This window comes from Piliocolobus tephrosceles, unplaced genomic scaffold, assembly GCF_002776525.5.
Source record: "Piliocolobus tephrosceles isolate RC106 unplaced genomic scaffold, ASM277652v3 unscaffolded_21908, whole genome shotgun sequence".
Lineage (NCBI taxonomy): Eukaryota > Metazoa > Chordata > Mammalia > Primates > Cercopithecidae > Piliocolobus > Piliocolobus tephrosceles.
In genome coordinates, this window is record NW_022304208.1 from 1 (window position 1) to 11,888 (window position 11,888).

Sequence of the window (11,888 nt, forward strand, 5' to 3'; positions counted from 1 at the left end):
GCAGTGACAAGGCAGAATATAATTAAAAGTATTGCTGTGTCATTTTCTAGTTTTGTAATTTTGTCATATTTTTCAAACTGTGTTGATCATTTATTAAACTGATAAATAAACTATAATCAGCAGGGTTAATATAAGGGTTAAATAAGGAAATTTATGTATATCTGTAAGCACAATGTCACAATTAATACAAAGTTACCCTTGTTATTTTTCCTGGACTTCATGTACAAATGGGTCAGTTAATTTTTTGTTTATGACACATAATTATCATTTTTACATAAAATATATTTAATTATTTTTATAATTTTAGCAGGGAAATAATACATGCATGTTTTTCCCCTGTTTCAAACACATGCATTCATATAAACATATGCGTCTATATACCTACATATCTATGTATGAATATACACATGGACATCGGTATTTCTCAGCAAACATGTATCATGATAATCAGAGATATTGCAACCAACAAAGACTAATATAAACCATGATTGCAAGAATTTTAGATACCACCTTAGTAAAATATCAGATTGAGCTGCTAAATTTCTCTCAGCCCTAAGTCATTGTGCATTTTCTGAGCATCCTAGAGGACTGTGACTCTATTATCAGGACAGAAACACCGTGACTGAGGGTACTCCTGCGAATTTCTGATGCAGGGGATTTTAAGGGCTAGATCAGCAGGATGGGAGTGTTGACCCTCCAAGTGAAATAAATTCCTGAATTGATTATCCCCATCCTAAAACAGATTTTTTTTTTTTTTTTTTTTTTTTTTTTTGATACAGAATCTTGCTCTGTCGCCCTGGCTGGAGTTCAGTGTTAGGATCTCGGCTCACTGTAATTGCCTCCTGGGTTCAAACGATTCTCCTGCTTCAGCCTCCCGAGTAGCTGGGATTACAGGCAAGCACCACCATGCCCAGCTAATTTGTGTATTTTTAGTAGAAATGGGGTTTCACCATTTGGGGCAGGCTGGTCTCGAACTCCTGACCTCAGGTGATCCACCTGCCTTGGCCTCCCAAAGTGATGGAATTACAGGTGAGAGCAACCGCGCCTGACCCTAAAACAGATTCTTACTTGATTGATTTCCGAGTTCCAAGGGGAAATACAAAAGTCGAACTTGAGAGAAAGTAAAAGTGGAGTAAGGCTTCAGAAGGCTGTGATTGGTGTTGGAGAAACATTGCTAGGACATAAAGCTGGGATAATAAAATCTGAGAAATCCCACCGTGTTTATCTACAGGTGGAAATCATATTCCACATATGGGCGGAGTCAGGGATCCCTGTGTTGTAAAATCAGGGAGGGAATTGAATATCTGGACTTGTGTCAATTAACATACAAAACTCAGTGCTTTTCATGTTCTCATTCACAAGCTATCTGTGCTCCTTCTTTGTCAGCAACCGTAGTCATAGGCTTCCTAATTTTGACCATGGGAAAAGAGGAGAGGCCTCTGCGTGTTTGTGTCTGTTGGTTCGGCTGTGGTGCAGGTGGTGTCACACTTCAGTGAAGGTCTGGCTTTTCATCACAGGTTGATCTGAAAATTGTGTACAAGGCTGGTGTCTCAAGTGTTCTTTCTCCAACCTCAGCTTTTCTTAGTGCCTGAAGTGTCTGCAAGTGGAAATCCAGAAGAAGACAGAGAGAAACTGAGTTCTTGACAATGCATTCACTAGTGAGTAGGGGATGCCTCTTTCTACTGAAATTAGACCCATATTGCTGGCAAATGGGCAGTTTTCTCCAGTTTGCATGGGTGTTTTATTTTTATTCTTTTTTGTTTGTTTGTTTTTATGATGCAAAACCCACCCAGCCTGGTTGTTCCAAATGCAATCAGGAGACTTTCAGGTATCCGGCCTCCAATTAAGTTTTCTGAGGACTCTAGGTTGCATATCACGTGTCAAAGATTCCTAAATTTTCAATATAATTTCCAATATTACACTACCTTATTCCAACCCCTATTCAGGCTATTTACAGAAAAAGACATGAGAGGTCTCATTTATGTATTTCTTTTTCTTCTATCCATCCTTTAACCTCATAGAGAAATAATTGAGCCATTAACTGTACTGTTGGCTGAAATAGACTTAGGATTGTGATGAATGCAGGCAATAGAGATGCGTGAAAAGCAGAAGATCACAGCCCAATAATGAGGCTGATGTTCGAGCAGCTGAGTTCAGTAAATCCCGTGTGATAGGCCTTGGGCAAAAGCTGCACAGTGTGGAGGCAAAAGGAGAGTTTGATAAAATATATTTGTGCTTTTAAAAACTTAGCAAAAGGACAACTAAAGAAGTCATTATTATTCTTATCCTCATTCGTTTTTCCTTTTGATAATTAACCTTTCGGCCTTCCGGTAACTGAAAATAACATATAAGAAATACAATTACTTAATTATGGTTGCACACTCAGGAGAAGGAATATAGTAGATCGAGTACATTTTAGGGTTCTGTGGAAATGCTTTATAAGGGCTGGTTAGAAAAAAACAAAACAGTAAAGAGGGCTTTTTATCCTTGAACAAGCAAAGTGACAAGGTAAAGTTAAAAGAGAGGCAGTGATAACTGATGTTTGGATTGCCCAGAGAAAGTTGAGAGCAGGAGGCTTCATATCACAGGAATCATCTAACTAAGACTTCCTCAGTATAGCAGCCTCAGCGGTCTTGTCTTGTGCTGCTGGACTGTCTTTAAGCCTTGTCCTGAACACCTGAATTACATAACATTAGAGTGACTCTATGTATGAATTGAATCCTATATTCTGCATAAAACTTGTTCAGTTCTGAAGAATGCTGGAGTCTGTTTCATTACTTTCTAACTTTTTCATGAATAAGGGACCAATGACCTGTATTTAATAAACATTTGCTAGATAGGAAACATGTTTTCTATTACTTCTTTAGATTATTCTAAGCACATAATAGGTCTTTCAACCATTTGATTGGTGAGAAACCTGTGGTTCATCTAGAGAAATAATTTATTTAATCACGGTCATGTTTAAAAAGTAGTAAATCATGGTTATTTGCCTTGTGACAAATCTGTAATTTACTTGAAATTCATGGTGTTTGTTTTATTTCTGAAGGTTCAAGTGAAAATTTTATCATCAGTTATGTACAGGTGATTAACGCATTACTGAAAAATATCTGGGCTATATTATGCCACACCTCATGCGATATTTCTTTATAGTAAAGTTTAATGGATTAAGAGTGGGTATGTCTCTGTGAGTGAATCTGAAAGGCAGATACCAGCTTAGTATTGCGAATGAACTGGCTGGAATCTAAAACACTGAGTGTTCTGCATACGCAGGTCCTACCTATGTCATCTCAGCCTTCCTCCTCTGGACATTAAAAGGGATTCTCTGTCTAAACTAAAATGTCTGTGATGTTTTAGAAGAAAGTGTCTTTTGAAGATGTAGCTATTGACTTCACCCAGGAAGAGTGGGCCATGATGGACACATCCAAGAGAAAGCTGTACAGAGATATAATGCTGGAAAATGTCAGTCACCTGGTGTCCCTCGGTGAGTCCCTCAACATCCACATACATATGTAGACACACATTGACTCATTCATTCAATAAGTGTTGGAACAGCTTCCCCATATCTCACTCTAATCTCTTCTCTGATTCTCTCACAGATCTTATCTGAAAAAAGTTTGAGATCTCTAAATCTGTCTGAAAGAAATATCTTTATTTTATTATATTTTATTTTGTTTTATTTAGTTTGTCACTCAATTAGAATGCAATCTTGACAAGGATTTCATGTTTTCCTTGGTACTCAGTCTGTAGTACTCAGAACAGACCTGGGAACTTAATGCATATTTTCAATGTATTAAATTAAATATTTTCTAAATAACTCTTCTGCTTAGTGGCTCTGCTTAGGCTGAGACCAATTAGTGAAAACAATAGCAATATCTTTTCTGTATAGAACACCAATTATTTTTGTAAATCAAATGTTTTTTTGTTCTGCATGAGGATAGTAATAAACATACTGTGCAGAGATTTAATTAATCTCTTTCTGAAAAGAGTGTGTATTATGCATTGTGTCTTGGAACTTAGGCATGGACTCAGCATTCATAGGTCCTGACTGTTTTGAATTTCCTTTTCCTGATGGACCTTTCGTTTGGATTTATTTTCTAGTCTCACGTCAGGTGGGAAAAACCCTGGGGAGTTTTCTGTGTTCTAGGTCTTGTGGCCTGAGCTGACCATCAGTGTTTTTATTCTTCCTTGATAGCCTGCCTTACAGTTGGTGATAATGCACATTTATTGACAGTGAACTCAAAACACAAGTACTGTTTCCACTAACAGGGTACCAGACAAGCAAATCCTATATAATTTTGCAGCTGGAGCAAGGAAAAGAGCTCTGGCAGGAAGGAAGAGAATTTCTCCAAGGCCAGAATCGGGGTAAGCAACAGGGTCCTGTGCTCTAATAGGAGGAGGTGCTTTGTCAAAGAAAAATATCAGTCAAATATTAATTAGCGGTTTTATTAAATGAGTGGTAATTTCTAAAATGTAGGTGAAGCTACTGGAGCAGAATTCCTTAGATGTTATTATCATTTTGTTCATATGTCAGATACTACTCTTGTGTTCTCTTGCCTTTTCTTTTACTTTCAGGAAAAGGATAATTCATGTACTTGTTGGGGTTAAACTGTCACCTGCTGACTCTTCCCGATACCCCTGTGAAGACTATCCCTCTAATTATCTGCCTGATATCTCATCTCCATTTTAACTCCTTTCACATTTTAATTTTAAAACTCTTTTCTAATTGCTGATGCTGTACAATCGGTTTCATCTATTGAAGTATTTTCTTCATTTGACACATTTGCCACATCTAAGTGTCAATTTTTGAAAAAAAGTAAATGGGCCTTGGGGGTTTTCAAACAATTTTATCACCATAATACCAAGGTAACAATTTATTTTTCAATTATTTCAGACAAGGAAAGTGCCCTTAAGAAAAAACCCACGATATCCATGCATCCTATCAGAAAAGACGCATCCATCGGTATGACAATGGTAGTTTTATAGCTGTGTACACCAGTCATCGAAGTTAAAGACCTGGTAATGGCTTTAGTTAGTAATGACACACAGTCACCTGAGTGTAATTAGGCTGGCATTATGTGCTTTCAAAGCAAAAAAAATTTTGATACTTCGAATTCAGTGAATAAAGTGACCTGTGTTCTAAACCAGAACATGAGATCTTTAAAATAGAACAAGTGCATAGACATTGCTCATGCTCAGACTTTGAATGATATTGATATCATCACAATTAATGGAATAACTCTGCAGTAGGGATCTTACAAAAGGGAAAAAATCTGTGTCTGCAGGAGATAATGTGTATGCAAATGTCAATCGAGAAAAATGACGAGACAAGTCTCAATCATTTTAGGAGATTTATTTGCCAGAGTTAAGGACATGCACCTGGGGGAAAGGTGTATATCTTTCTCCAAAGATGATTTTTTCTAAATTTAAAGGGGGAAAGGGTGGGATATTGAGAAGTACACAATTTTCATGTAAAAGATGGGTAGAAAAAAATAGCCATTCATGCATTTTTCTGGCTGAGTGAATCTGGATTTTGTTTACATGAGATGACATAAACAAATGAGGTAGAGGAATAATGCAGGAAAGCTGCATTTTATATAAGACAACATAGGCAAAATGGGGCAGGGAAACAAGCGGATATGCATTTGTGTCTGGTGAACTGGGGATGACTGCACCTGGAAAGACAAGCTATCAGTTTGCATTGCCATGGTGTAATTTTAACAGCTCATGAGGAATTTCCTTGTGGGCAAAATATGGGGGAGGCATGTAGCTTTTCCTCTTGTAGCCATATTATTTAGGAACCAGAAGGGGAGGCAGGTTTGTGTGACCCTGTTCCCAGCTTGATTTGTCCCTTTGGTTAAATGAGTTTGAATTGCCAAAATTTAATTTCCTTTCACACAAGTAACATTGGAAAGATTTCAACTGGGGTCTACCACTGAATGGTTGGTCTAGGATTCAAAGGTGGTGAAATGAATGTATAGATGTATGTTGGTAAATCATTAAGAGCTTTTAATCTTAGTCTCTAAAGTAGAACTCTCTCATTCTGGAGGATCCCTTTGAATGTAATGATTTGGGAGAAGATTGCACTCACAGTTCCACAATGACTCAGTGTTTGTTAACTCAGAGTGGAAAGAAACCCTACGTCAGCAAACAGTGTGGAAAATCCCTTAGTAATCAGTTGTCCCCTAAACCACATAGACAAATTCATACTAAAGGTAAATTGTATCAATGTAACATATGTGAAAAGGCCTATACTAATTGCTTTCACCTTAGACGGCACAAGATGACTCACACTGGAGAGAGGCCACCTGCATGTAATCTATATGGAAAATCCTTTACTCAGTGTTCTTACCTTAGAAGACATGAGAAAACTCACATGGGAGAGAGACCGTATAAGTGTCATCAGTGTGGGAAAGGCTTTATTCAATCCTTTAACCCTCAAAGACATGAGAGAACTCACCTTGGATAAAAGCGTTATGAATGTGATAAAAGTGGGAAAGTCTTTAGTCAAAGCTCTGGCTTTAGAGGACACAAAAGAATTCAGACTGAAGAGAAACCACATGCTTGCCTTCTATGTGGGAAAGCCTTCAGTCTATCTTCTGACCTTAGATGATATGAGAGAACATGCACTGGAGAAAAGCCATATGAATGCCATTTACGTGGGAAAGCCTCCAGTCCATGTACTAATCTTAAATAACATCAGAAAATTCACCCTGGAGAGAAAATCATAAATGTCTTCAGAACGTATTCTGACTTTAGATGACATGGTATTAGGAATGACGAATGTAAGGAATATGGAAGAGACTTCAGCTGTAGTTATAACATCTAAACATGCCAAAGGACTCACATTTTGAAGAATTGCTGTAATCAACATGGACGTTACTTCAGTTACCTTTATTCTTCAGTCCACATCAATAAATTCATATGGAAGAGAAATTGTATGACATGTGTGTACCAAAGACTTGTGAGTGATCTGATCATAAATGACATGAGAGAGCTGAAACTGTCAACATAATAAACTAAATGTCTTCAGCAACAGTTTTAATAACTTAAAATGTGTGGGACTTTCAGGTAGAGAATCTCTAGCTCTGCGTTCAGTGTGAAAATGTTTTTATGTGCCATTTGTTGCCAAATAACGTAAGAAAACTTTACTTGGATGAACCCTTTAATTGTATTTTCTGTGAATAAACATTCAGCCAAGCGCTAGGCTTGATGTTCACAAGAAAGCACAGTGATAAAATGCTGCTAAAATGGAAAATAAGAGAGGAAATCCTTTATAAGCTAAATAAGAAGGGAAAGTCTTTCCAAGGGCAATGAATTCTCTTGGAATACCAAACACTTCTTACTGGAGAAGTTATGCCTTGAAAAATCATGAGAAATCCTTTCTTCACAGAGTAACACTTGTGGCACATGTGAGATTTCACACTGGACAAAACACGGTTAGCATCTTGAAAGGAGAAGATTCTTTAGTGGTAATTCATTTCTTAGTTGACACTAAGTTTCTCACATTGAGGAGCTATCAAACTTGAAAATCTGTGGAGAAACCTGATACATTTCTCATCAGAAAAGTGAGTCAAGAAGGGCGACCTCTAGAAAAAACTCTTAACACTTAGTTTAGCAAAATAATTCAGAAATTTGAGAAAATGTCTATTCATAAAAATGCAGCACATGAATGTATAATAGCAAAGTGACCTGGGCATAAATTGAATGCAGAATTATATAAGAAATCTCATTAAACATTTCCAAAAGATCAATATTTACAAATATTGAAAGAATACAATCGGTTGCTGAAAAAACTTAGTGTGTTGGCGAAGTCCTTCTTTCATTTATGCAGCCCTAACAAATCGATTTGCATCTGCACTCCTTGGCTTATGGGTGGAGATTCCAGCCCAACTTCTGAGTCTCTCCAGTCTTCAACAGCTCTTTCCTCATAGCTCACCTCCCTTTACTTCAATGTCCACTGAAGCCACTTGTTTCCATCCAATCCTGGAACTGACACATCAGGGATCTTCAGCCCCACTTGCCAGATTTCTCAGTGTGTCATTGCATAGATTTAGCAAGGAAATGGAGGCTGTATCCAAGACACCTAGTATATGCATTTGGGTGTCCCCAGCACTTGCCTCTGTCTCTGAGTAGTTACTTGGGATCAGAGAAGAAGGCAGCCCTACTCTTCCATCCCTCAGAAATCTCTTGAAATTTTGTCCCTGAAACCTCTCTAAGTGGAGGGAGCCGTTCATCTCATGACACCGCAGAGTTTATTCAGGTAAGTCCTGAGTTATTACACAGAGATAGACCCAGCTGTGTTCCTTTTACTTCTGTCCAGAAGAAAAAACACCAGCATGATAAAACAGCTGAACCCGTCAGCCACCATGCAAGCCTTTCCTATATTTGATTCAATGTACTTTTCCAGAAGCAAAATGAAAGTTCTCACAGAGGGGGCCTCCTCTGCCTTGTCCTCAGAATTGGAAAATGTATTGTCCAGCAAGGAGCCTCAGTACTGAACCTAAAACTCAAGAGAAAATATTTCCTGAATAACAAATGGGATGATCACTTGAAATTTTGCAAAACATGCAGAATCTTAATATGATAGACCTTACTAAGGCTAAATGGCCTTATTCATGGTTGAAATTGACACATCGTTATATTAAAAAATCTCCACAAGTGATTGATTTTACTCTGCAGCCAGGGTTTATGTCAGTTGTGAGGATAATGAGCAAGAAATTCGAGCCCTTGGCAAACTGGTTGGAGAGGCAAGGATTGTGTCCAGGCAGAGCTCATAACATTATTTATTGTTTAATCTATTTAATTAAATATGTAATTTACCCTGAAACTGTGGCTGACATTATATGTAGTCCTGAGCCACATTAAGATGTACTATTTGTGCTGTGAAATTCTACGGGATTTGACAAACGCATGGTGGCAGATCTCCAGCATTAAAGCATAACACAGAATGCTTCTCTTATTCAAGCTCTTCTTCCCTTCACATAGAGGGAATCAATCGACTTTTGTATACTAACTTTCGAATTTGTTTCTTTATTCCCATCTTCTTTAATTAAAGCGCAAGATATCGTACTCAATTTCCATTTGATCTTCCAAAAGAAAGTTACTGAATAAGCCATACCCGAATTTCAGTGATGCAGACTCAGGTCCAACGCTAAGCAGTAAAGGCCAAACGTCCTGTGCTGCCACCTCATGGCCGGTAGAGGGCAATGAAACGCATCGTTCCGGCCATGCAGGGCGCATGCGCGGTCTCCTTCCAGCGGGGAGCCGGGTCTCCAGGTAAGACCTCAGTTTTCTTTACCCAGCGTGATGGAGGCGCCGCCATCCTGGCTTTCGTGCTGGGGCCTCCGGGGTGTTCCGGGTGGGGTCGTTGAAGAGGCCGCTCTTTTTGCAAGGCCCAAGATGGCGGGCCCTGCGCAGACCCCGCTGTTCCGCGCCCTGAGGGCATCGGTATCCCGTTGGGGCCGGATGCCCCCGCTGGGCCTGGATGCCCGCGCTGGGCCCGGAGCATCCTTGGAGCTGCCCTCGCAGAGCCGCGCTGAGGCTGAGGTGGCGCGAGGTGCCCGGCTCCGCGAGGAGTGGGGGCAGCGAGGGCTGGAGGACCCGGGCTCCGGGGCTCCGGGGCGTCTGGCTTGGGTGGGACTGAGCCCATCCAGGGACTGGGACTCCTGGGTTCTGGTGCGGGTGGATCCTATGCAGGCTCAGGACCAAGTCCCTCTCCTTCCACCAAGGAGGGCCCAGAGGCCGGCGGGAGCTCTATCCACGTTCACCTCCTCCTCCTTCAGGTGTTTACTTTTCCTTTATTTCTGTAAGGCCAGAAATTGGCGCCATCCTTCACATCGGTGAATCGGGACCCCAACACCCATTACCTCAGGTTTATTGTTATTGCCATTAACGGTGTTGGTGGCATTATCACTAAGATCATCATTGTTGTTATTGTCATTCATGAATATTAGCAGGTGTGTTCATCATTTTGTCTCACTGTGCATTTTTTTTTTTCTTTTGGTGATTGGTTTTGTATGACGTTGAATTGAACTTTTTTAATCTTGACTAGTGTTGTCAGATTCCTGAAGAGCATTCCGGAGGACATCTCTTGCCTTTAGTGCAGCCACAGAATTTCATGGGCACAGGAGATCACCTAGAATATTCCCCTTTCATTGCACAGCAGCGTTGGGAAATGGTGGCTGCCTGGCTCTGAGATGAGGTGGAAAAGACCGGATACTGGGGCAAGTGATAGCACCTCTTCTGGTGTTTTTATGAAGCCAAGTGCACTGTCTCCCACGTAGACTTAGAATAAAATCTGATGGCTCTAAAAGGCCATGTTTGCCCTTCCTGGACTTCCTGGGAGCCTTTAAACCTTGTGTGGTTCCTAGAGTGGATAAGTTGCCATATCTGTGCCTCGTATAGCAGCACCAGTCTTTTCTGGGCCAACAAGGGCACTTAGAATGTTTCCAGAAGCTCAGGCATGCTGTCTCTGTTCCTCCCTTCTGTTCAATGGCAGTTCACTGGGTCCCTGGCTGACATAGAACATCCTGCAGAGGGATGGGCTTGGGTGACTTCCTGGCCAGCCTTTCCAGGCAGTTATCTTTGAAAAACTTGAAGAGACTCACAGAGACCATTCACTAGTATTTCATGACTGCAAGTGGGATTTCTGCTTCCTTGAGTTTACTTAGAATATTTGAATGGCTCTGAATGGCCAAGAAACCCTCCCTGGTTTTGGAGGCTGCCAAAAGCTATTACTGGGCCTCTGAAGATTCTTTAAAATTTTTCCAGGTACAGATGAGAATAGGAAACTTTTCTGGATGTAGCCCAGGCAGCTCAGGTCGAGTCCTGAAAAACTGGTGGGTATTGGGGGAGCTCATCTTATGAAAGAGCAATTGGTGGCAAAGCTGGGTCTCCAGGCCAGCTGTGTGTCTATATGTCTGCAGAGCATGTCTTGTAGTCATCTTTAGTAACTGAACACCATTTGTGAATGGATAAACTATATTCCTTGCTGTACAATAATGAAAAATCCATATTAACAATGGTAGTAATAAAAATATTGATGAATACTAACAGAAATGATGATCATCATGATACTAGTAATAGCAGTTATAATACTAATAATAATACTAACCCTATGGACTTGGGACATACAAGTTTTCCCTAAGTGGATAATAGGCATAAATATTTGGCGGTGTAGGGTTATTTCAAGTCCCAGAAAGCAAGGATGAACATCTAGAACGAGAAGAAAAACAATCTGGAGGTTGGCATGTGCACACCTGGGGACTCCTGTGATAACTTGCGGTGTTTCAGCCTAAGAGTGAATGTTAATATAACCCTGGTCCTGCAACACCATGCTGACCAACACCTACCAGCTTTCAGGAGATAGCTGGCTGATGGGGCAGGGATCCAGAGAAGGCATGGGTCCAGACCCGTACATGTTGCCCAGTGGCAGAGTTCATGACAACTAATAAACCCCAGGACAATGTCATTCCCAACGACCTGGCTGTCATCTGCTCTCTCATGGCTCCTCTCTACTGGTACCTCTAGGCACTGGCTTGTCCTCCAGTAGGAGGGCATCATACTCAGTACTCTCCCACCTGCAGGAGGCAAGAAAGATGGAAAGAGCTAAATACCGTGGCTTCTGGATTTTTAATAATGGTGGAACCCAGTCAGTGGTTTGCAATACAGCTCTGGATGACTCTGGACGCCTGTAGAGCCTGTAGAGATTGAGACAATTTCCAGAAGGTCACAAGTTCTTGGAGGACTTTTTCATGAGTTCTTTGACCGAAAAGGTGGTTCAAAGAACTACTGTACTGACTTAGAAAATGTTGCAGAGGCTGGGCGCGGTGGCTCATGCCTGTAATGCCAGCACTTTGGGAGGCCAAGGTGGGCAGATCTCAAGGTCA

General features: G+C 40.5%; 2 pseudogenes; both read left to right on the forward strand.

Annotated features, from left to right (window-relative positions):
• The first annotated feature begins 1,646 nt into the window (after positions 1-1,646).
• LOC113221220 lies at positions 1,647-6,610 on the forward strand (annotated as a pseudogene).
• Positions 6,611-9,238: 2,628 nt separating this feature from the next.
• On the forward strand, positions 9,239-9,843 carry LOC113221221 (annotated as a pseudogene).
• The last annotated feature ends 2,045 nt before the right edge of the window (positions 9,844-11,888 follow it).